This window comes from Salvelinus fontinalis, chromosome 4 (assembly GCF_029448725.1).
Source record: "Salvelinus fontinalis isolate EN_2023a chromosome 4, ASM2944872v1, whole genome shotgun sequence".
In the NCBI taxonomy this organism is placed as follows: domain Eukaryota; kingdom Metazoa; phylum Chordata; class Actinopteri; order Salmoniformes; family Salmonidae; genus Salvelinus; species Salvelinus fontinalis.
In genome coordinates this window covers 29,144,131-29,167,766 of record NC_074668.1, presented here as the reverse complement: position 1 = coordinate 29,167,766, position 23,636 = coordinate 29,144,131, and positions in this window count along the sequence as shown.

Genomic DNA, 23,636 nt, shown 5'->3' with positions numbered 1-23,636 from the left:
GTGTATAGCGAGAATAGGAGAGGGCCTAGAACAGAGCCCTGGGGGACACCAGTGGTGAGAGCGCGTGGTGAGGAGACAGATTCTCGCCACGCCACCTGGTAGGAGCGACCTGTCAGGTAGGACGCAATCCAAGCGTGGGCCGCGCCGGAGATGCCCAACTCGGAGAGGGTGGAGAGGAGGATCTGATGGTTCACAGTATCGAAGGCAGCCGATAGGTCTAGAAGGATGAGAGCAGAGGAGAGAGAGTTAGCTTTAGCAGTGCGGAGCGCCTCCGTGATACAGAGAAGAGCAGTCTCAGTTGAATGACTAGTCTTGAAACCTGACTGATTTGGATCAAGAAGGTCATTCTGAGAGAGATAGCAGGAGAGCTGGCCAAGGACGGCACGTTCAAGAGTTTTGGAGAGAAAAGAAAGAAGGGATACTGGTCTGTAGTTGTTGACATCGGAGGGATCGAGTGTAGGTTTTTTCAGAAGGGGTGCAACTCTCGCTCTCTTGAAGACGGAAGGGACGTAGCCAGCGGTCAAGGATGAGTTGATGAGCAAGGTGAGGTAAGGGAGAAGGTCTCCGGAAATGGTCTGGAGAAGAGAGGAGGGGATAGGGTCAAGCGGGCAGGTTGTTGGGCGGCCGGCCGTCACAAGACGCGAGATTTCATCTGGAGAGAGAGGGGAGAAAGAGGTCAGAGCACAGGGTAGGGCAGTGTGAGCAGAACCAGCGGTGTCGTTTGACTTAGCAAACGAGGATCGGATGTCGTCGACCTTCTTTTCGAAATGGTTGACGAAGTCGTCTGCAGAGAGGGAGGAGGGGGGGAGGAGGATTCAGGAGGGAGGAGAAGGTGGCAAAGAGCTTCCTAGGGTTAGAGGCAGATGCTTGGAATTTAGAGTGGTAGAAAGTGGCTTTAGCAGCAGAGACAGAAGAGGAAAATGTAGAGAGGAGGGAGTGAAAGGATGCCAGGTCCGCAGGGAGGCGAGTTTTCCTCCATTTCCGCTCGGCTGCCCGGAGCCCTGTTCTGTGAGCTCGCAATGAGTCGTCGAGCCACGGAGCGGGAGGGGAGGACCGAGCCGGCCTGGAGGATAGGGGACATAGAGAGTCAAAGGATGCAGAAAGGGAGGAGAGGAGGGTTGAGGAGGCAGAATCAGGAGATAGGTTGGAGAAGGTTTGGGCAGAGGGAAGAGATGATAGGATGGAAGAGGAGAGAGTAGCGGGGGAGAGAGAGCGAAGGTTGGGACGACGCGATACCATCCGAGTAGGGGCAGTGTGGGAAGTGTTGGATGAGAGCAAGAGGGAAAAGGATACAAGGTAGTGGTCGGAGACTTGGAGGGGAGTTGCAATGAGGTTAGTGGAAGAACAGCATCTAGTAAAGATGAGGTCAAGCGTATTGCCTGCCTTGTGAGTAGGGGGGGAAGGTGAGAGGGTGAGGTCAAAAGAGGAGAGGAGTGGAAAGAAGGAGGCAGAGAGGAATGAGTCAAAGGTAGACGTGGGGAGGTTAAAGTCACCCAGAACTGTGAGAGGTGAGCCGTCCTCAGGAAAGGAGCTTATTAAGGCATCAAGCTCATTGATGAACTCTCCGAGGGAACCTGGAGGGTGATAAATGATAAGGATGTTAATAAGCTTGAAAGGGCTGGTAACTGTGACAGCATGGAATTCAAAGGAGGCGATAGACAGATGGGTAAGGGGAGAAAGAGAGAATGACCACTTGGGAGAGATGAGGATCCCGGTGCCACCACCCCGCTGACCAGAAGCTCTCGGGGTGTGCGAGAACACGTGGGCAGACGAAGAGAGAGCAGTAGGAGTAGCAGTGTTATCTGTGGTGAGCCATGTTTCCGTCAGTGCCAAGAAGTCGAGGGACTGGAGGGACGCATAGGCTGAGATGAGCTCTGCCTTGTTGGCCGCAGATCGGCAGTTCCAGAGGCTACCGGAGACCTGGAACTCCACGTGGGTCGTGCGGGCTGGGACCACCAGGTTAGGGTGGCCGCGGCCACGCGGTGTGAAGGGTTTGTATGGTCTGTGCAGAGAGGAGAGAACAGGGATAGACAGACACATAGTTGACAGGCTACAGAAGAGGCTACGCTAATGCAAAGGAGATTAGAATGACAAGTGGACTACACGTCTCGAATGTTCAGAAAGTTAAGCTTACGTTGCAAAAAATAAAATAAAAGATCTTATTGACTAAATGATATAGTACTACTGGCTGGTGAAGTAGGCTGGCTAGCAGTGGCTGCGTTGTTGAAAGTGAAGCTGGCTAGGTAACCTCGACAATTTCTCTAAATTTCTCTAAACTACACAATTATCTCGGATACAAGGACAGCAAAGACAACTAGCTAACACTACGCTAATCAAGTCGTTCCGTTGTAATGTAAGTTTCTACAGTGCTGCTATTCGGTAGAAGTTGGCTAGCTAGCAGTGTTAGCTAGCAGTGTTGGCTAGGTAGGAGGACGGCAGCGCAGCAGGCGAAAATAGCTGGCTAGCTAACCGATAATTACTCAAAGCTACACAATTATCTTAGATACAAAGATAGCAAAGACAACTATGTAGCTAGCTAACACTACACTAATCAAGTCGTTCCGTTGTAATGTAATCGTTTCTACAGTGCTGCTAATCGGTGGCTAGCTGGCTAGCTAGCAGGGTTGACTACGTTACGTTACGTTAGGACGAGAATACCTGGCTAGCGAACCTCAGCGAACCTCAATAACTACAGAATTATCTTTGATACAAAGACGGCTATGTAGCCAGCTAAGTAGCTAGCTAAGATCAAACAAATCAAAGATAGCAAAGATAACTGTGTAGCCAGCTAACACTACACTAATCAAGTCGTTCCGTTGTAATGCACTCGTTTCTACAATGCTGCTATTCGGTGGCTAGCTGGCTAGCTAGCAGTGTTGGCTACGTTGCGTTAGGACGAAAATAGCTGGCTAGCGAACCTCAATAACTACACAATTATGTTTGATACAAAGACGGCTATGTAGCTAGCTAAGATCAAACAAATCAAACTGTTGTACTGTAATGAAAATGAAAATGGAATGGTAATACTACCTGTGGAGCGAAGCGGAACTCAAGCTTACATTGTAAAATGTGATATAGCGAAGCACCTGAGTGAGCTGGGTGCGCAATTACGCAGGTACTTTCCCAAAACAGACGACACGCACAACTGGTTTCGTTATCCCTTTCATGCCCTGCCTCCAGTCCACTTACTGATATCTGAACAAGAGAGCCTCATCAAAATTGCAGCAAGCGGTTCTGTGAAAATGTAATTTAATCAGAAGCCACTGCCAGATTTCTGGATTGGTCTGCGCTCAGAGTATCTTGCCTTCCCATGAGCCGGGTTGTGATAAACTTACACTCATTCTTATGTTTAATAAATGTATTGTGTGTGTGTGTGTGGCAGGCTTACAATGATGGCAAAAGACAACGTTTGAGAGTGCGCTGACCCTGGTGCTGGAGGGGGTACGCAGCTGGAGGTTGAATGTTTGAAGGGGTACGGGACTATAAAAAGTTTGGGAACCACTGGTTTAGAGGCTTTACACCACTCTTGGCATTGCGCATGGTGATCTTAGGCTTGTGTGCGGCTGCTCGGCCATGAACTAATTTCATGAAGCTCCCGATGAACAGTTCTTGTGCTGATGTTGCTTCCAGAGGCAGGTTGGAACTCTGTAGTGAATGTTGCAACTGAGGACAGATTATTTACGCGCTTCAACACTTGGCGGTCACGTTCTTTGAGCTTGTGTGGCCTACCAGTTCACAGTTGTGGTTGTTACTCCTAGACGTTTCCACTTCACAATAACAGCACTTACAGTTGACTGGGACAGCTCTAGCAGGACAGAAATTTGAAGAACTGACTTGTTGGAAAGGTGGCATCCTATGACGGTGAAATCTCCACTTTAAAGTTACTGAGCTCTTCAATAAGGCCATTCTACTGCCAATGTTTGTAAATGGAGATTGCATGGCTGTGTGCTCGATTTTATACACCTGTCAGCAACTGGTGTGGCTGAAATAGCTGAATCCACTCATTTGAAGGTGTGTTCACATACTTTTGTGTATATATAATGTAGGTAGGCTATCGTCTAAAAGTGGTATGCCTACTTAATTCTTAAGAGAGCTTGCACCATCTGGCATGTAGAGTATCTTTTAAAATTTGGGCATAAAAATGTAATGCTATTGTGGGAGATGCCATTTGGAGCAGTAATATACTCTGACATTGTCCTTAACTGTTAGAACATTACAAATTCCCCTTTTAACAAACTTTAAGAGACAACAGTCAGAATGAATGGTCGACACTTTCTATTCTGTTGCCGAATGGAATCTATGGTATTGGTATCCTGAAAAGTAAATATTTTATGATGGTCCGGGGTAAACGAGACACCATCATAACAAAATATTTACGATTCAGTATACCAATACCATAGATTCCATTCTGCAACAGAATGGAAAGAGGACTGAAGGGTATAAAATCCCCAAGTTCACTATGATGTGTTGGGAAACGGTGTAGACCATGGATAGTGCTGTATGAGTCCCAAACTCCGTAATAACCGTGAAAGGAATCGATACAAAGCAGTATCGTGGTATAACCTGACATTGTTAAATGACCAACTTTTTATACTGTGTGCCATATTGAGAGTGGACTTAATCATGTTTTCCTCTTACAAATGAGCTACTTGCAGTATACCTAATTTAACAGGAACTACCCTATCAGGCATTTTGGGGGTTGTATGATACGTTTCCTAATCAACTGTGATATCTGGCATTAATTGTTACATCTTTAGAAGATTTGTGTGGAGTAAATTGTTACCCTGGAGTCTGGGAATGTTTTAATGATCACTTCCTCAATGAAGACCAATGGCCACACTCAATATGCACAGAAGCTCAGGGCCTAGATCAAATATAATGAGGGCCGCAGTGTAATGAATGTATTGTTTGTGAGTTGCAAGAGAGAGCATGTTTTAGAATGATATGACATTGGTAGGTTTGAGCAGGTTAGCCTTGACTAGGTTTGTGTTTTGTGCCTCTCTTACAAACTGTGTTCTTGTACAATAGGGTTTCATCAAATTCTTGACGAGAATGAATTCCCATCTGCTCACCTTTTGACTACGTATGTCCTTGTCTAAATGTTTCTATAAAATCTTTTGTGACATGCACCCAGTTTGAAACACCATTGTTACAGGATGAATTGTACAAAGATTCTCATTGAACCTTTGGCAGGAAAACCTATTTAGATGAAAAAGCTATCACATCTGTGCTCTTCTTTCAGCCAAACATATTCAGCTATTGCTGGCTGCATCTGGCTCCTTCGAAGAATGTGAAGACACGGATGCACAGAACTTGCATCTTGGCTAGTTTTTTTGGGCATGGCTTACAACTACTGTGCCCCCTCACACCTGCTGTGAATATGATCATTTATTTGATTTATAACTACTACTTTATAACTACTACTTGATTTATGACTACTACTCTACTGTTCATTGTTTGCTGTTACCATTAGTACCTAACAATATATTCTGCTACTGGTCAATATTACTCCTGTTTACATGTATACATTACCACTAGAATATTACCATTCGTATTTATATATTCCTGCTACCAGTCACTTTTCATCACTGTTTAAAATATCAGCATATCACATCTACACTGACACTCTTGCACTCACATGAACACTTACACGCACACACCCACCCACCACTTATGTTGCTGCCGTACTGCTTACTATTATTATTTATCCTGCAACCAGTCACTTTCTCCTAATCACCGCCTACAGATGCATATTATTCAGGCCCCTTGACTTCTTCCACATTATTACGTTACAGCCTTATAAAATGAATTTAAATCGTTTTTTCCCCCTCGATCTACACACAGTACCCCATAATGACAAAGCAAAAACAGGTTGTTTTTTTAAATTATTCTTATCACATTTACGTAAGTATTCAGACCCTTTACTCAGTACTTTGTTGAAGCACCTTTGGCAGCGATTACAGCCTTGAGTCTTCTTGGGTATGACGGTACAAGCTTGGCACACCATTATTTGGGAAGTTTCTCCCATCCCCTCAAGCTCTGTCAAGTTGGATGGGGAGTGTCGATGCACAGCAATTTTCAGGTCTCTACAGAGATGTTTGATCGGGTTCAAGTGCGGGCTCTGGCTGGACCACTCAAGGACATTGAGACTTATCCCGAAGACACTCCTATGTTGTCTTGGCTGTGTGTTTAGGGTCGTTGTCATGTTGGAAGGTGAACCTTCGCCCCAGTCTGAGCACTCTGGAGCAGGTTTTCATCAAGCATCTCTCTGTACTTTGCTCTGTTCATCTTTCCCTCGATCCTGACTAGTCTCGCAGTCCCTGCCACTGAAAAACATCCCTACAGTATGATGCTGCCACCACCGTGCTTCACCGTAGGGATGGTGCCAGGTTTCCTCCAGACATAACGCTTGGCATTCAGGCCAAAGAGTTCAAAATTTGTTTCATCAGACCAGAGAATCTTGTTTCTCATGATCAGATTCCTTTTGGTGCTTTTTGGCAAACTCCAAGGGGGCTGTCATGTGCTTTTTTTGTTGTTTTTAATTTTATCCCCTTTTCTCCCCAATTTTTCGTGGTATCCAATCGCTAGTAATTACTATCTTGTCTCATCGCTACAACTCCCGTACGGGCTCGGGAGAGACGAAGGTCGAAAGCCATGCGTCCTCCGAGGCACAACCCAACCAAGCCGCACTGCTTCTTTAACACAGCGCGCCTCCAACCCGGAAGCCAGCCGCACCAATGTGTCGGAGGAAACACCGTGCACCTGGCCCCCTTGGCTAGCGCGCACTGCGCCCAGCCCGCCACAGGAGTCGCTGGAGCGCGATGAGACAAGGAAATCCCTACCGGCCAAACCCTCCCTAACCCGGACGACGCTAGCCCAATTGTGCGTCGCCCCACGGACCTCCCGGTCGCGGCCGGCTGCGACAGAGCCTGGGGGCGAACCCAGAGACTCTGGTGGCGCAGTTAGCACTGCGGTCATGTGCTTTTTTACTGATGTGGGGCTTCTGTCTGGCCACTCTACCATAAAGGAGAGAGATGGTTGTCCTTCAGGAACAGCTCTAGGAAGAGTCTTGGTGGTTCCAAAATGCTGCAGATTTTGTTTTGGTTCCCTTCCCCAGATCTGTGCCTCGACACAATCCTTCGTCGGGAGATTCCTTTGACTTCATGGCTTGGTTTTTGCTCTGACATGCATTGTCTACTGTGGGACCTTATATAGACAAGCGTGTGCCTTTCCAAATGTCCAATCAATTGAATACTTATTTACATAAATTATGTTTATTTTAATGCATTTCCCAACATTTTGCAAAAACCTGTTTTTGTTTCATCATTACGGGGTATTATGTGTAGATTGACGAACATTTTTTAATCAATCAATTTTAGAATAAGGCTGTGAGATAACAAAATGTGGAAAGAGTTAAGGGGTCTGAATGCTTTCCGAATGCCCTAATCTACCTCACACTCCAGTATCTGCCATTGTACATTTGGTATTGGCACTGACCCTGTTTATAGCATTTATGTCTCGTATATATTTTGATATTGATTAATGCACTGTTGGGTAGAGCTTGGAAGTTGAATGTATTCACATCCCTGTTAGTGAGCATTTCTCCTTTGTCTATAATCCACACTCACCTAACAGGTGTGGCATATCAAAAAGCGGATTAAACAGCATGATTATTGCACAGGTTACTCTGTGCTGGGGACAATAAAAGGCCACTCTAAAATGTGCAGTTTTGTCACACAACATAAGCCACAGATGTCTCATCTTCTGAGGGAGCGTGCAATTGGCACGCTGGCTGCAGGAATGTCCACCAGGGCTGTTGCCAGAGAATTTAATGTTCATTTCTCTACCATAAGCCACTTCCAATGTCGCTTTAGAGAATTTGGCAGTACATCCAACCGGCCTCACAACCGCAGACCACGTCTAACTTCACCTGTGGAATCGTAGTCCAGCCACCCGGGCAGCTGATGAAACTGAGGAGTATTTCTGTCTATAATAAAGCCCTTTTGTGGGGAAAAATGTATTCTTATTGACTAGGCCTGGCTCCCAAGTGGGTGGGCCTATGCCCACCTATTGCTGCGCCCCTGCCCAGTCATGTAAAATCCATAGATTAAGGCCTAAGTTTTTTTTTTCAATTGACTGAATTCCTTATGAACTCTAACTCAGTAAAATAGTTAATTGTTGCATTTATATTTTTGTATAATATCATCATTAAAACATCTGCATGAGTCATCCAGACACCTACTCCTTTTAATTGGTCTTTAGAGAAGATTATTAATAAATATATTTTGCTGCATATTTACATTTATTAGTTTCTGTTATTGCTTACTGCTGTAGACTCCTAACATTTATTGTACAGCTAATGGACTGCCCTATGGCAACACGAGTTCATTTGTACAGATCTGTCTTTGCATTTTTCTGATTGCGGTAGCAACTTATTAAATCCTTTATAGAAAAGCTGCTTACCATTTACCTTTTAGTATTTATAAAAACTCAACTTTCACCGAAGATGTCTCTCCATAATGTAGATAAAGTAATTATCATTGTAAGCAGAGAGTAGATGTAACAATACTCAGAAGCGATTTTAATTTATTCAACAGCGCAAAAAGCATAAATCTTATTGGATAATTCTGTGTATACCACTCAAATCTATCTTATAAACACAGGAATAACTATACAGGTGAATACTTCTTAGTTTTACTGATCTGAAAATTCTTAGTCTTATTTTATTCCAGCTGTTACAGCAGAAAGCCTTCCAAATCTGGCACGCAAAATGATTACCAGCTATACTTTGGCATGGGTCCTGAGATCCTCAAAAGGTTCTACAGCTACACCATCAAGCATCCTGACTGGTTGCATCACTGCCTGGTATGGCAACTGCTCGGGCCTCCGACTGCAAGACACTACAGAAGGTAGTGCGTACGGCCCAGTACATGACTGGGGCTAAGCTTCCTGCCACCCAGGACCTCTATACCAGGCGGTGTCAGAGGAAGGCCCTAAAAATTGTCAGACTCCAGCCACCCAAGTTATAGACTGTTCTCTCTGCTACCGTATGGCAAGCGGTACCGGAGCGCCCAGTCTAGGTCCAAGAGGCTTCTACCCCCAAGCCCCCCCCCCCCCCATATTTTACACTGCTGCTACTCTGTTATTATTTATGCATAAGTCACTTTAATAACTCTACCCAAGTGTGTGTGTATATATAACCTCGACTAACCCGTGCCCCCGCATATTGACTCTGTACCGGAACCCCCTGTAAATAGATAGCCCTGCTATTGTTATTTTACTGCTGCTCTTTAATAATTTACTACTTTTATTTCTTATTCTTAAATTCAAAATGAGTTGGACAAATAATTTGGCAAAAGCCAGTCAAACACCACCCTCTGGATCCATCTATATGCCAAATCACCTTTTCCTATAAGTACTTCACAGGTAATTACTGTATACAGGAATAGTAGAGTACAGTTAATTACAAACCATTAAACAATGTAGGGTCCCCAACCTCTACATTAGGACCCTCTTTAATATGAATTTGCTCGTAAACGGTTCAAGTTAGGAGCCATTAGGGATAATTGCAGTGCGGTATACTGTGTCTAGTATGTTGCGGTGGCTGGGGTATTTTAACCAATGCAAAGGATTTTAAAACAGACAGACTGTGGACTTTCTGGGACGGGCTCGGGACAGGCTTTGGCAGAGGTGTTAAGAGGGGTAAATAAATATAAAATTAGGCAAAACTGAGTAAGCAAAACTTCCAGTAAGCAATTTATAAAAGCATAGAATAAAATAATTCACTCAATTGTAGCCTCAGTTATTCCATGCATCACCACAACTGTGTACCCTACCAAAGTAGCTGAGGAGACGATGTCCCTACCGCCAAGAGGCTCTCAAAACAATAGATTAAATGAGTAGAAGCTCTTCCGTCATTATCTAATCAGTCTGGTTTGATTTGTGCAATCATTGTAATTGGGGCATTTGTTCTTGACAGGAAACTTAACCCATCAAGTCCATTGTCTTTGCTGCTGCTCTAATCTATCCATTGAAAATGACTGATTTCCAGTAGTTTGGTGTGCTTGAATTATCAAACAATGTGAATCCTCTGTCAAGTGTATTCTGTAGGGAACCGGGCTATCATTCATGTACTGCAATGGAGGACAAGGTGAGGAATGACTACTGCAATTTATTTTTGTATTATTTGTTTGGCAGCATGTATAGGTGTACTGCAGAGGGAGACCAGAGTGCTATAATTGTGTTTCCTTTACTCTATTTTTATCCAAATCTACAGTAAATGAAAGTACAAACAATTGAGTTGAGCAATATTCTTTTAAAATATGAGATAAGGGATACAGGATGAAGATACTGTATCAACTGGTTCCGTGATGATTTTTTTGTGTGTACTTTAATGTCAGTCTTGAAATGTGGATCTATTTGAATCCCTATTGGCTTCCATGACCTTTTACACCCCAATTAAATGGACAATTGCAGTCTTATCACATACAGTTCATCCTGACCGGTTGCATCACCACCTGGTACGGCAACTGCTCGGCATCTGACTGTAAGGCGCTACAGAGGGTAGTGCGTACGGCCCAATACATCACTGCTTCCTGACATCCAGGACCTACAGTTGAAGTTGGAAGTTTATATACACCTTAGCCAAATACATTAACTGTTTTTCACAATTCCTGACATTTAATCCTAGTAAAAATTCCCTGTTTTAGGTCAGTTAGCATCACCACTTTATTGTAAGAATGTGAAATGTCAGAATAATAGTTGAGTGATTTATTTCAGCTTTTATTTCTTTCATCGCATTTCCAGTGGGTCATAAGTTTACACACACTTAATTATTATATGGTAGCATAGCCTTATTGTTTTAACTTGGGTCAAATTTTTCGGGTAACCTTCCAAAAGCTTCCCACAATAAGTTGGGTGAATTTTGCCCCATTCCTCCTGACAGAGCTGGTGTAACTGAGTCAGGTTTGTAGGCCTCCTTGCTCGCACACACTTTTTCAGTTCTGCCTACAAATGTTCTATAGGATTGAGGTCAGGGCTTTGATGGCCACTCCAATACCTGGACTTTGTTGTCCTTAAGCCATTTTGCCACAACTTTGGAAGTATGCTTGGGGTCATTGTCCATTTGGAAGACCCATTTGCGACCAAGCTTTAACTTCCTGACTGATGTCTTGAGATGTTGCTTCACTATAGCCACATCATTTTCCTACCTCATGATGCCATCTATTTTGTGAAGTGCACCAGTCCCTCCTGCAATAAATCACCACCACAACATGATGCTGCCACCCACATGTTTCACGGTTGGGATGGTGTTCTTCGGCTTGCAAGCGCCCCCCCCCCTTTTTCCTTCAAACATAACGATGGACATTATGGCCAAACAGTTCTATTTTTGTTTCATCAGACCAGAGGACATTTCTCAAAAGTACGATCTTTGTCCCCGTGTGCAGTTGCAAACCGTAGTCTGGCTTTTTTTATGGCGGTTTTGGAGCAGTGGCTTCTTCCTTGCTGAGCGGCCTTTCAGGTTATGTCGATATATGACTCGTTTTACTGTGGATATAGATACTTTTGTACCTGTTTCCTCCAGCATCTTCACAAGTCAAATTAGAGTTTATTTGTTGCGTGCGCCGAATACAACAGGTGTAGACCTTACAATGAAATGCTTACTTACAGGCTCTAACCAATAGTGCAAAAAAAGGTGTTAGGTGAACAATGGGTAAGTAAAGAAATAAAACAACAGTAAAAAGACAGGCTATATACAGTAGCGAGGCTATAAAAGTAGCAAGGCTACATACAGACGCCGGTTTGTCAGGCGGATTGAGGTAGTATGTACATGTAGATATGGTTAAAGTGACTATGCATATATGATGAACAGAGTAGCAGTAGCGTAAAAGAGTGGTTGGTGGGTGGCGGGACACAATGCAGATTTTATATTTATTTATCTGTTATTTTACCAGGTAAGTTGACTGAACACATTCTCATTTACAGAAACGACCTGGGAAATAGTTACAGGGGAGAGGGGGATGAATGAGCCAATCATAAACTGGGGATTATTAGGAGGTGACCGTAATGGTTTGAGGGCTAGTTGGGGATTTTAGCCAGGACCCCGGGGTTAACACCCCTACTCTTACAATAAGTGCCATGGGATCTTTAATGACCTCAGAAAGTCAGGACACCGTTTAACGTCCCATCCGAAAGACTGCACCCTACACAGGGCAGTGTCCCCAATCACTGATAGCCCGGTTAGCCAATGTGCGGGAGCGCTGGTTGGTCGGCACAATTGAGGTAGTATGTACATGAATGTATAGTTAAAGTGACTATGCAAATATGATAAACAGAGAGTAACAGCAGCGTAAAAAGAGGGTTTGGGGGGGCACACAATGCAAATAGTCTGGGTAGCCATTTGATTACCTGTTCAGGAGTCTTATGACTTGGGGGTAAAAACTGAGAATCCTTTTTGTCCTAGACTTGGCACTCTGGTACCGCTTACCATGCGATAGTAGAGAGAACAGTCTATGATGGGTGGCTTGGGGTCTTTGACAATTTTTAGCACCTTCCTCTGACACAGCCTGGTGTAGAGGTCCTGGATGGCAGGCAGCTTAGCCCCAGTGATGTACTGGGCCGTACACACTACGGCCCAGTAGTGCCTCTGTAGTGCCTTGCGGTCAGAGGTCGAGCAAGTGCCGTACCAGGCAGTGATGCAACCAGTCAGGATGCGCTTGATGTTGCAGCTGTAGAACCTTTTGAGGATCTCAGGACCCATGACAAATGTTTTTAGTTTCCTGAGGGGGAATAGGGTTTGTCGTACCCTCTTTGTCGTACCCTCTACTGTCTTGGTGTGTTTGGACCATTCTAGTTTGTTGTTGATGCAGACACCAAGGAACTTGAAGCTCTCAACCTGCTCCACTACAGCCCCATCGATGAGAATGGGGGCGTGCTCGGCCCTCCTTTTCCTGTAGTCCACAATCATCTCCTTAGTCTTGGTTAAGTTGAGGGATAGGTTGTTATTCTGGCACCACCCGACCAGGTCTCTGACCTCCCTATAGGCTGTCTCGTCGTTGTCGGTGATCAGGCCTACCACTGTTGTGTCTTCTGCAAACTTAATGATGGTGTTGGAGTCATGCCTGGCCGTGCAGTTGTGATTGAACAGGGAGTACAGAAGGGGACTGAGCACGCACCCCTGTGGAGCTCCAATGTTGAGGATCAGCGTGGCAGTTGTAATGCTACCTACCCTCACCTCCTGGGGGCGGCCCGTCAGGAAGTCCAGGATCCAGTTGCAGAGGGAGGTATTTAGTCCCAGGATCCTTAGCTTAGTGATGAGCTTTGAGGGTACTATGGTGTTGAACGCTGAGCTGTAGTCAATGAATAGCATTCTTACATAAGTGTTCCTTTTGTCCAGGTGGGAAAGGGCAGTGCAATAGAGATTGCATCATCTGTGGATCTGTTTGGGCAGTATGCAAATTGTAGTCGGTCTAGGGTTTGTGGGATAATGGTGTTGATGTGAGCCATTACCAACCTTTCAAAGCACTTCATGGCTACGGACGTGAGAACTACGGGTCTGTAGCCACTTAGGCAGGTTGCCTTTGTTCTTGGGCACAGGGACTATGGTGGTCTGCTTGAAACATGTTGGTATTACAGACGCAATCAGGGACATGTTGAAAATGTCAGTGAAGACACCTGCCAGTTGGTCAGCACATGCCCGGAGCACACATCCTGATAATCTGTCTGGCCCTGCAGCTTTGTGTTTGTTGACCTGTTTAAAGGTCTTACTCACCTTGGCTACGAAGAGCGTGATCACAGTCATCTGGAACAGCTGATGCTCTCATGCATGCCTCTTTGTTGCTTGCCTCAAAGCGAGCATAGAAGTGATTTAGCTCGTCTGGTAGGCTCGTGTAACTGGGCAGCTCGCGGCTGTGCTTCTCACAAGGTCCGTTGCTGCTGTTCTGGGATTGATTTGCACTTTTCGCACCAAAGTACGTTTTTCTCTAGGAGACAGAACGCTTCTCCTTCCTGAGCGGTATGACTGCTGCGTGGTCCCATGGTGTTGATACCTGCGTACTATTGTTTGCACAGATGAACGTGGTACCTCCAGGCATTTGGAAATTGCTCCCAAGTATGAACCAGACTTGTTGGTGGTCTACAATTATTTTTTCTGAGGTCTTGGCTGATTTCTTTTGATTTTCCCATGATGTCAAGCAAAGAGGCACTGAGTTTGAAGGTAGGCCTTGAAATACATCCACAGGTACACCTCCAATTGACTCAAATGATGCCAATTAGCCTATCAGAAGCTTCTAAAGCCATGACATCATTTTCCGGAATTTTCCAAGCTGTTTAAAGGCACAGTCAACTTAGTGTATGTAAACTTCTGACCCACTGGAATTGTGATACAGTGAATTATTATTAAGTGAAATAATCTGTCTGTGAAACAATTGTTGGAAAAATGACTTGTGTCATGCACAAAGTAGATGTCCTAACCGACTTGCCAAAACTATAGTTTAACAAGAAATTTGTGGAGTGGTTGAAACGAGTTTTAATGACTCCAACCTAAGTGCATGTAAACTTCTGACTTCACCTGTACAGTCGTGGCCAAAAGTTTTGAGAAGGACACAAATATTAATTTTCAGTCTGCTGCCTCAGTGTCTTTAGATATTTTTGTCAGATGTTACTATGGAATACTGATGTGTGACTACAAGCATTTCATAATGCATAATTACATGAAGTTGATGCAAAGAGTCAATATTTGCAGTGTTCACCCTTCTTTTTCAAGACTTCTGCAATCCACCCTGGCTTGCTGTCAATTAACTTCTGGGCCACATCCTGACTGATGGCAGCCCATTCTTGCATAATCAATGCTTGTCAGAATTTGTGGGTTTTTTGTTTGTCCACCCGCCTCTTGAGGATTGACCACAAGTCCTCAATGGGATTAAGGTTTAGGGAGTTTCCTGGCCATGGACCGAAAATATCGATGTTTTGTTCCCTGAGCCACTTAGTTATCCCTTTTGCCTTATGGCAAGGTGCTCCATCATGCTGGAGGAGGCATTGTTCGTCACCAAACTGTTCCTGGATGGTTGGGAGAAGTTGCTCTCGGAGGATGTGTTGGTACCATTCTTTATTGATGACTGTGTTCTTAGGCAAAATTGTGAGTGAGCCCACTCCCTTGGCTGAGAAGCAACCCCACACATGAATGGTCTCAGGATTCTTTACTGTTGGCATGACACAGGACTGATGGTAGCGCTCACCTTGTCTTCTCCGGACAAGCTTTTTTTCCGGATGCCCCAAACAATCGGAAAGGGGATTCATCAGAGAAAATAACTTTACCCCAGTCCTCAGCAGTCCAATCCCTGTACCTTTTGCAGAATATTAGTCTGTCCCTGATGTTTTTTCCTGGAGAGAAGTGGCTGCTTTGCTGCCCTTCTTGACAACAGGCCATCCTCCAGAAGTCTTCGCCTCACTGTGCGTGCAGATGCACTCACAACTGCCTGCTGCCATTCCTGAGCAAGCTCTGTACTGGTGGTGCCCCGATCCCGCATCTGAATCAACTTTAGGAGATAGTCCTGGCACTTGCTGGACTTTCTTGGGTGCCCTGAAGCCTTCTTCACAACAATTGAACCGCTCTCCTTGAAGTTCTTGATGATCCGATAAATGGATGATTTAGGTGGAACCTTACTGGCAGCAATATCCTTGCCTGTGAAGCCCTTTTTGTGCAAAGCAATGATGACGGCACGTGTTTCCTTGCAGGTAACCATGGTCGACAGAGGAAGAACAATGATTCGAAGCACCACCCTCCTTTTGAAGCTTCTAGTCTGTTTTTCGAACTCAATCAGCATGACAGAGTGATCTCCAGCCTTGTCCTCGTCAACACTCACACCTGTGTTAACGAGAATCACTGACATGATGTCAGCTGGTCTTTTTGTGGCAGGGCTGAAATGCAGTGGAAATGTTTTTTGGGGATTCAGTTAATTTGCATGGCAAAGAGGGACTTTGCAATGAATTGCAATTCATCTGATCACTCTTCATAACATTCTGGAGTATATGCAAATTGCCATCATACAAACTGAGGCAGCAGACTTTGGGAAAATTAATATTTGTGTCATTCTCAAAACTTTTGGTCACGACTGTATATACTAGGCAGTGTCAGAGGAAGGCCAAAAAAATTGTCAACGACTTGTCACCCAAGTCATAGACTGTTCTCTCTGCTACCGCACGGCAAGTGGTATCGGAGCGCACCTGCCCCCGCTTGTTTTTACACTGCTGCTTGGGATGTAGTCATAGCAGAATTATGTTTTTCGACGTTTATATAGATTACACCTAACATCCGGCTTCTTCACCAGTGGGATCATCCGAGACCAGCCACCCGGACAGCTGATGAAACTGTGGGTTTGCACAACCAAAGAATTTCTGCACAAACTGTCAGAAACCGTGTCAGGGAAGTGCATCTGTGTGCTCGTCGTCCTCACCAGGGTCTTGACCTGATTGCATTTCAGCGTCGCAACTGACTTCAGTGGGAAAATGCTCACCTTCGATGGCCACTTGCACGCTGGAGAAGTGTGCTCTTCACAGATGAATCCTGGCTTCAACTGTACCGGGCAGATGGTAGACCGTGTGTATGGTGTTGTGTGGGTGGACAACGAACACAATTGCATTTTATCGATGCCAATTTGAATCCCCAGAGATATTGTGACAAGATCCTGAGGCCCATTGTCGTGCCATTCATTCGCCGCGATCACCTCATGTTAGAACATGATAATTCACGGCCTCATTTTGCAAGGATCTGTACACAATTTCTGGAAGCTAAAAACGTCTCTGGAGTAATTAATCACGCTTCACCATCTGGCAGTCCGACGGACGAATTTGGGTTTGGGAGATGCCAAGAGAATGCTACCTGCCCGAATGCATAGTGCCAACTAACATTTGGTGGAGGAGGAATAATGGTCCAGGGTGGTTTTTCATAGTTCGGGCTAGGCCCCTTTAGTTCCAGTGAAGGGAAATCTTAACACTACAGCATACAATGACATTCTAGACAATTCTGCACTCCCAACTTTCTGGCAACAGTATGGGGAAGGCCCTTTCCTGTTTCAACATGACAATGCCCCCGTGCACAAAGAAAAGTCCATACAGGAAGGGTTTGTTGAGATCGGTGTGGAAGAACTTAACTGGCCTGCACAGAGCCCTGCCATCAACCCCATCGTACACCTTTGGGATGAATTGGAATGCCGACTGCAAGCCATGCCTAATCGCCCAACATCAGTGCCCGACCTCACTAATACTCTTGTGGCTGAATGGAAGCAAGTCCCCACAGCAATGATCCAACATCTAGTGGAAAGCTTTCCCAGAAGAGTTGAGGCTGTTATAGCAGCAAATGGGGGACCAACTTTATATTCATGCCCATAATTTTGGAATGAGATGTTCAACCAGCAGGTGTCCACATACTTTTGGTCATGTAGTGTAGCTGGTCATTACATGCCCATTAGATATTAATTTAGAATCCTCCAATCATCTAAATTTAATTATTGGAGGAGAGTCACGTCACTGAAAAAAGACATTTTTTACTTACGCTCCACAAATATCTTGTTAACAAACTATAGTTTTGGCAAGTTGGTTAGGACATCTACTTTGTACATGACAAGTAATTTTTCCAACAATTGTTTACAGGCAGATTATTTCACTTATATTTCACTGTATCACATTTCCAGTGGGTCAGAAGATCACTGTGCCTTTAAACAGCTTGGACAATTCCAGAAAATGTCATGGCTTTAGAAGCTTCTGATTGGCTAATTGACATAATTTGAGTCAATTGGAGGTGTACCTGTGGATGTATTTCAAGGCCTACCTTCAAAGTCAGTGCCTCTATGCTTGCCATCATGGGAAAATCTAAAAGAATCTGCCAAGACCTCAGAAAAAAAAATTGTAGACCTCCACAAGTCTGGTTCGTCCTTGGGAGCAATTTCCAAATGCCTGAAGGTACCACGTTCATCTGTACAAACAATAGTACGCAAGTATCAACACCATGGGACCACGCAGCCGTCATACCACTCAGGAAGGAGACGCGTTCTGTCTCCTAGAGGTGAACATACTTTGGTCCAAAAAGTGCAAATCAATCCCAGATCAACAGCAAAGGACCTTGTGAAGATGCTGGAGGAAACAGGTCCAAAAGTATCTATATCCACAGTAAAACGAGTCATATATCGACATAACCTGAAAGGCCGCTCAGCATGGAAGAAGCCACTGCTCCTAAACCGCCATAAAAAAACAGACTACGGTTTGCAACTGCACACGGGGACAAAGATCATACTTTTTGGAGAAATGTCCTCTGGTCTGATGAAACAAAAATAGAACTGTTTGGCCATAATGTCCATCGTTATGTTTGGAGGAAAAAGGGGGAGGCTTTCAAGCCGAAAAACACCATCCAAACTGTGGAGCCCAGGGGTGGCAGCATCATGTTGTGGGGGTGATTTGATGCAGGAGGGACTGGTGCACTTCACAAAATAGATGGCATTGTGAGGAAGGAAAATTATGTGGATATATTGAAGCAACATCTCAAGACATCAGTCAGGAAGTTAAAGCTTGGTCGCAAATGGGTCTTCCAAATGGACAATGACCCCAAGCATACTTCCAACGTTGTGGCAAAATGGCTTAACGACAACAAAGTCCAGGCCAGGTATTGGAGTGGCCATCAAAGCCCTGACCTCAATCCTATAGAACATTTGTGGGCAGAACTGAAAAAGTGTGTGTGAGCAAGGAGGCCTACAAACGTGACTCAGTTACACCAGCTCAGTCAGGAGGAATGGGCCAAATTCACCCAACCTATTGTGGGAAGATTGTGGAAGGCTACCTGAAACGTTTGACTCAAGTTAAACAATTTAAAGACAAATCTGCCAAATACTAATTGAGTGTATGTCAACTTCTGACCCACTGGGAATGTGATGAAAGAAGTAAAAGCGAAATTAAATCATTCTCTACTATTATTCTGACATTTCACATTCTTAAAATAAAGTGGTGATCCTAACGGACCTAAGACAGAGGATTTTTACTAGGATTAAATGTCAGGAATTGTGAAAAACTGAGTTTACATGTATTTGGCGAAGGTGTATGTAAACTTCCGACTTCAACTGTATACTGTAGGCCTACCATAGGCGACATGAGTCACTAGTGTTGAGTAATGCGCTGTTAAAAGTGGTGTTAGTCTTATTTAAGTTAGAAGCAATAGGATTTGAAGCAATAGCCTACACGCTGTGGTGAAATATTTCAGAACCGTTTCGTGCTGCTCTGAGACAAGCATTGGGACTGGTCTTGATAAATCAATGAGGTTTTTATTTTCACTCCGTTTGGGTTTTGGTTAGACTACAATTAGGGTGTGGAAATGTTATGTTCATAGTACTGTAGCCTACTCCTGACCGTCACAGTCTCCTAACGGAAACCCGGAGGGTTTATTTATCTTGGAATAGAAACGCCATAATATTAATTCAACTACATTTCTTAAAATCAATCTCACATACTATGTTCTTATTAAAAAAAGTACAAATTCTCTAATATAGCCAATATTGAAGACTATCAAATGCTTCTCAAATGGCAACCATGGCAGACAATTTAAATAACGTGCCATAGAATTCTGCGGCAGCCCCGCAAGGTGTGCTGCAGTATGACGCACCTTTTACAGGAGGAACCACTAAGTTCTAGTTCATGTGGTTTTAGATGATTCATAGCACAGCTGGCATACACTAAGTACAATTAAAACCATCTCTGCATAAACAACTGTACATACACCATGCTGTTAAGGTAAGTCATACCATGCTGTTCCTACAAACATTTTAAAAACCAAGTTAGAGAATTCAGCCACACAGCACTCAGCGGATTGCATGTCCCTACAGGTAGCTAACTGTAAGCCTGTGGTGCATTTAACAGCTTGTTCTGCAGCCTTCAGCATATCCTGTATATTGTCCTCCCCTGCACTGAATAGATTTTACATTTCTGAAGACCTCCCTACACAGAACTGTATCCATAGATAAGGAATATTACTTCAGAGGTGTGTTGCTCAGTATGTATGAGTTTAACACTGGTAACATCAATGCATCATCATGGATTCAATTCCCGCAGCGATCACATACATCTAACATTCACTTTTTATTTTATTTGGCAGAGCAACTTGTACATAAAAAGTCAAAAGCAGATAAAGAAAATAGGTCTCAAACTGCAATAGCTCAGTTTGTAATACGCAGGCACTCACATGAAGTTGACAGAAGTATACTACTAAACATCTTTAAGCCTACACAACATTTTAGCAAATTGACCTTGAAAGATACACTGCCCTACCAAGCAAAAATGCAGTAACTGCTCATAGTGTGGAACTGAGAAAAATGACTTTTATTTACCTTGGTTTCACAGTACATTTATGCAGTTACTTCTAACATGACCCCCATTTTCTCCACAATACAAGGCAGGATACTTGTCCACATGATTAAGCATGTATTTAATGTAGCAAAAATGACTAACTCATTTTTGACCAAATGAGCAGTTACTGCCTTCTTGTTTGCTTGGTAGGGCAGTACAGATTACACAGACGTAGACTTAATTGACCCGGCATGCCTTGTGGTGCATTATGACCATTGCCCACCCTGCTGCAATATAAATCAAACAACATTAGAACATTATTAGTACATTAATAATTAGTACACAATTATTTCATTTACCTGTTGCCCAAAGATAAGTATAATTAGAAAATGTTTAACTTAAGTGCAGATCATGAAAAAAAATACAATAACTAATTCAATATTCCTCCACCCACTTTAGACCATTTAATGCAAGGCACCATTTTCAAACTCATGATGGAGTATCAATTTACATGTAGCCAAAGAACCAGTGAGCCCCTTCCATTTAACATGTTCCAATACAGATTCAATGAATGTAACTGATGACTTTCAGTTTGATGTGATTAAATCATGTAATGTGTCTTTTTGACTCTCTCTCATTGCAACATGAACTCAGGGTTAACATTTATGATGAAATAATTACTCCCATAACACCAATAATATCAGGATACATAAACATGAAATTACAAATACCACTCCCACTACAAATAGATAAACACAAACACATACAGTAGTTTGACAATCACTAGTCTGAAAATCATTTGAAGCTGTGGTTCGATCATGCATTGCAGTATTTACAAAGTGGCTCTAAAATACACAATGGTATTTGGTTATTGTAAAAACCTACTACAACATGGTAGGCTTCCCTCACATGGGGAGGCTTCCAGTTATCAGAATAATGCATACCTGTGTCTGCAGGCAGTACTGTCTGTGTCAAACTACATTCTGCACAAACACTGCTATCACAATTGGAGTCAATTATACTGTATTTCCATTTAAATTCTTAAGGTAAACTGAAAATCCAATTTTCCTCAAGTTTTACAAGTGTGGTATGATCTCCAAAGTGCACAGGGAATGAGGGCTTAAGGTTGACATTGGATTGGCCAGAGTTTTTCTGGTGCCGTCCATTTCCTACCCTGCCTTTGTTTCCTTCTCTTTATATCGCAGATAGCTTGCTACGGCCCACCACCTGTCTGCTTTAGTTTGAGATGATCAATCTCTGTCGAAGGAGATGTTTTTTTACTTATTGTGTATATGTATTTATTCTGAACACATCTCTGTTTGTTGGCAATGTCAATTCTTGCAAATGTAAAAAATAAAAAAAGTTAGCTAGCTGGACAGGCAAAACGCCGCCCAGTACTAAACTGTGAAACCTGTGTTCTATCTCTGCTATCTCATGTTATCTGTATCTAAGGTAGTAGACAGCTGGTGACAAACTGCTATCAGGTTTTTTATTTATTTGTAATCTAACTATTTAGTTATTGAAATGCGATACCATCAATGCAAGCTGTAAAATGACTCCCAACAGAACACAGCAACCCTAGCAATGTAGCTAGCTAGTCACAAGTACTGTAGATCTGTTGCTAGCTAGCAGGAGCAGATAGCTTTATCACTAGCTAGCATGTCATTCTGGGACAAGGAGAGTTTTAGCTATCAGTTTATTCCAAGTAATAATTTAAGACAACACAAATCTATAGCACAAGTAGTGTAACCGTAATAGTCATTAAGGCACCACCCACTATTTTCATTCATACTAACAAATAAGGAATGCCAAATTATCCCTGTCTATATTTGGAGTAGGATGATTGCAGAGCACCCTGCCTCAGACTGTCAGGATGTTCATTTTCTAGCTCTCAAACTACAGTCCTTTTGATGTGATTTATTTGACTAATTCTTGTCTCACATGATCTATTCAGCACTCCCGTGTCCTGCTCCCAGAGATCAACCAAGTGCTATTCACCAAGCATGGGTTGACTCACTCACCTGTGAGAATTATCCTACTACAGTTTGAATTAGCCCTGCCGTCACTATTTATACATCAGAATGAAGAAGAAGAAAAAAATTTGCCAGCGCTGAAGAAGTCTATATCGGTTCACTAATACAGAACTAGTAAAGGCCCAGTGCACTACTTTTATTTAAAAAATGTAAACTAAACATATGAGTGTTTACTAGCATTTGTAACTTGAGTCTGATAATTATCTGTACAAAAATTTAATCTGTTCATACTTGTGGAATATAAAATATTTTCAATTTTCTTGAAATACTTTGCAAATGCAACTTATTTCTATGTAGAAACTGACATGGTCTATTTCCTATTCCATTTTAGTAGACACTCTTATCCAGTGTAAATTACAGTAGTGAGTGCATACATTTTCATACTTTTTCCCAGTGGGAATTGAACCCACAACCTTAGCATTGCAAGCGTCATACTCTACCACCTGAGCCACATCATCACAAATCCCTTGGTCTCAACTTACTCAATGTACTGTGCATTGTTTTTCTTCATGGTGAAGGAAAGTCTCCAGGTACAAACCTAGATGACCAGACTACGCAAAATACAGTAATGTACATTAAGTAAATCAATACTGCACAAAGTGGTTTTCTGTTATTTGATAAAGATAAATATGTGGATATTTTGTCTTTGCCCATAACCTTGAGCCTTTTGAGGACAGGGTTTTGTGCTTTACTGATTCCATTGGAATAACAATCACAGAGAATGGGACAGGGCAACAACTCTTATAATTCCAACTATTGAATCCTGAAAGATACAATTCTTTATTATACAACTTTCACAACTCTCCAAAGTGGAGATGCTGGAAAAAGATGTGTACCTGTGCTACAGACATCTGTCCACTAACACTAAAAGCCCAATGCACTACTTTTGTGAAGAAAATCACTTTTTTAATTCAGATTTATCAGGTCAGCACCCCTACCACCGTGGCTATGACAATTGAATTCACTGACAGTGCTATAGCTAATGAAACACAAATTGGTATTTACAGTAGCTGGCTAGGCTAGTCAAACTAACATTGGGTAGCTTTAAATAAATTGGCTGAAGCCCCTTTTCCACTAGCACTTAATTGCCAGCTGCAGTCACATATTGTCTACCTAGCAACATGACATGATTTCTAATATCTGGAAGCAGTGGAAATGCAAATTGAGCTAGCCCACTAAGGCCAGCCCAACCTGGGTTGACTTCTAAGTGCCAAAAGAACGGGGCTTAATAAATGGTCAACGGAGTTACCTTTTCATACGATCAAGACAATTCGTATT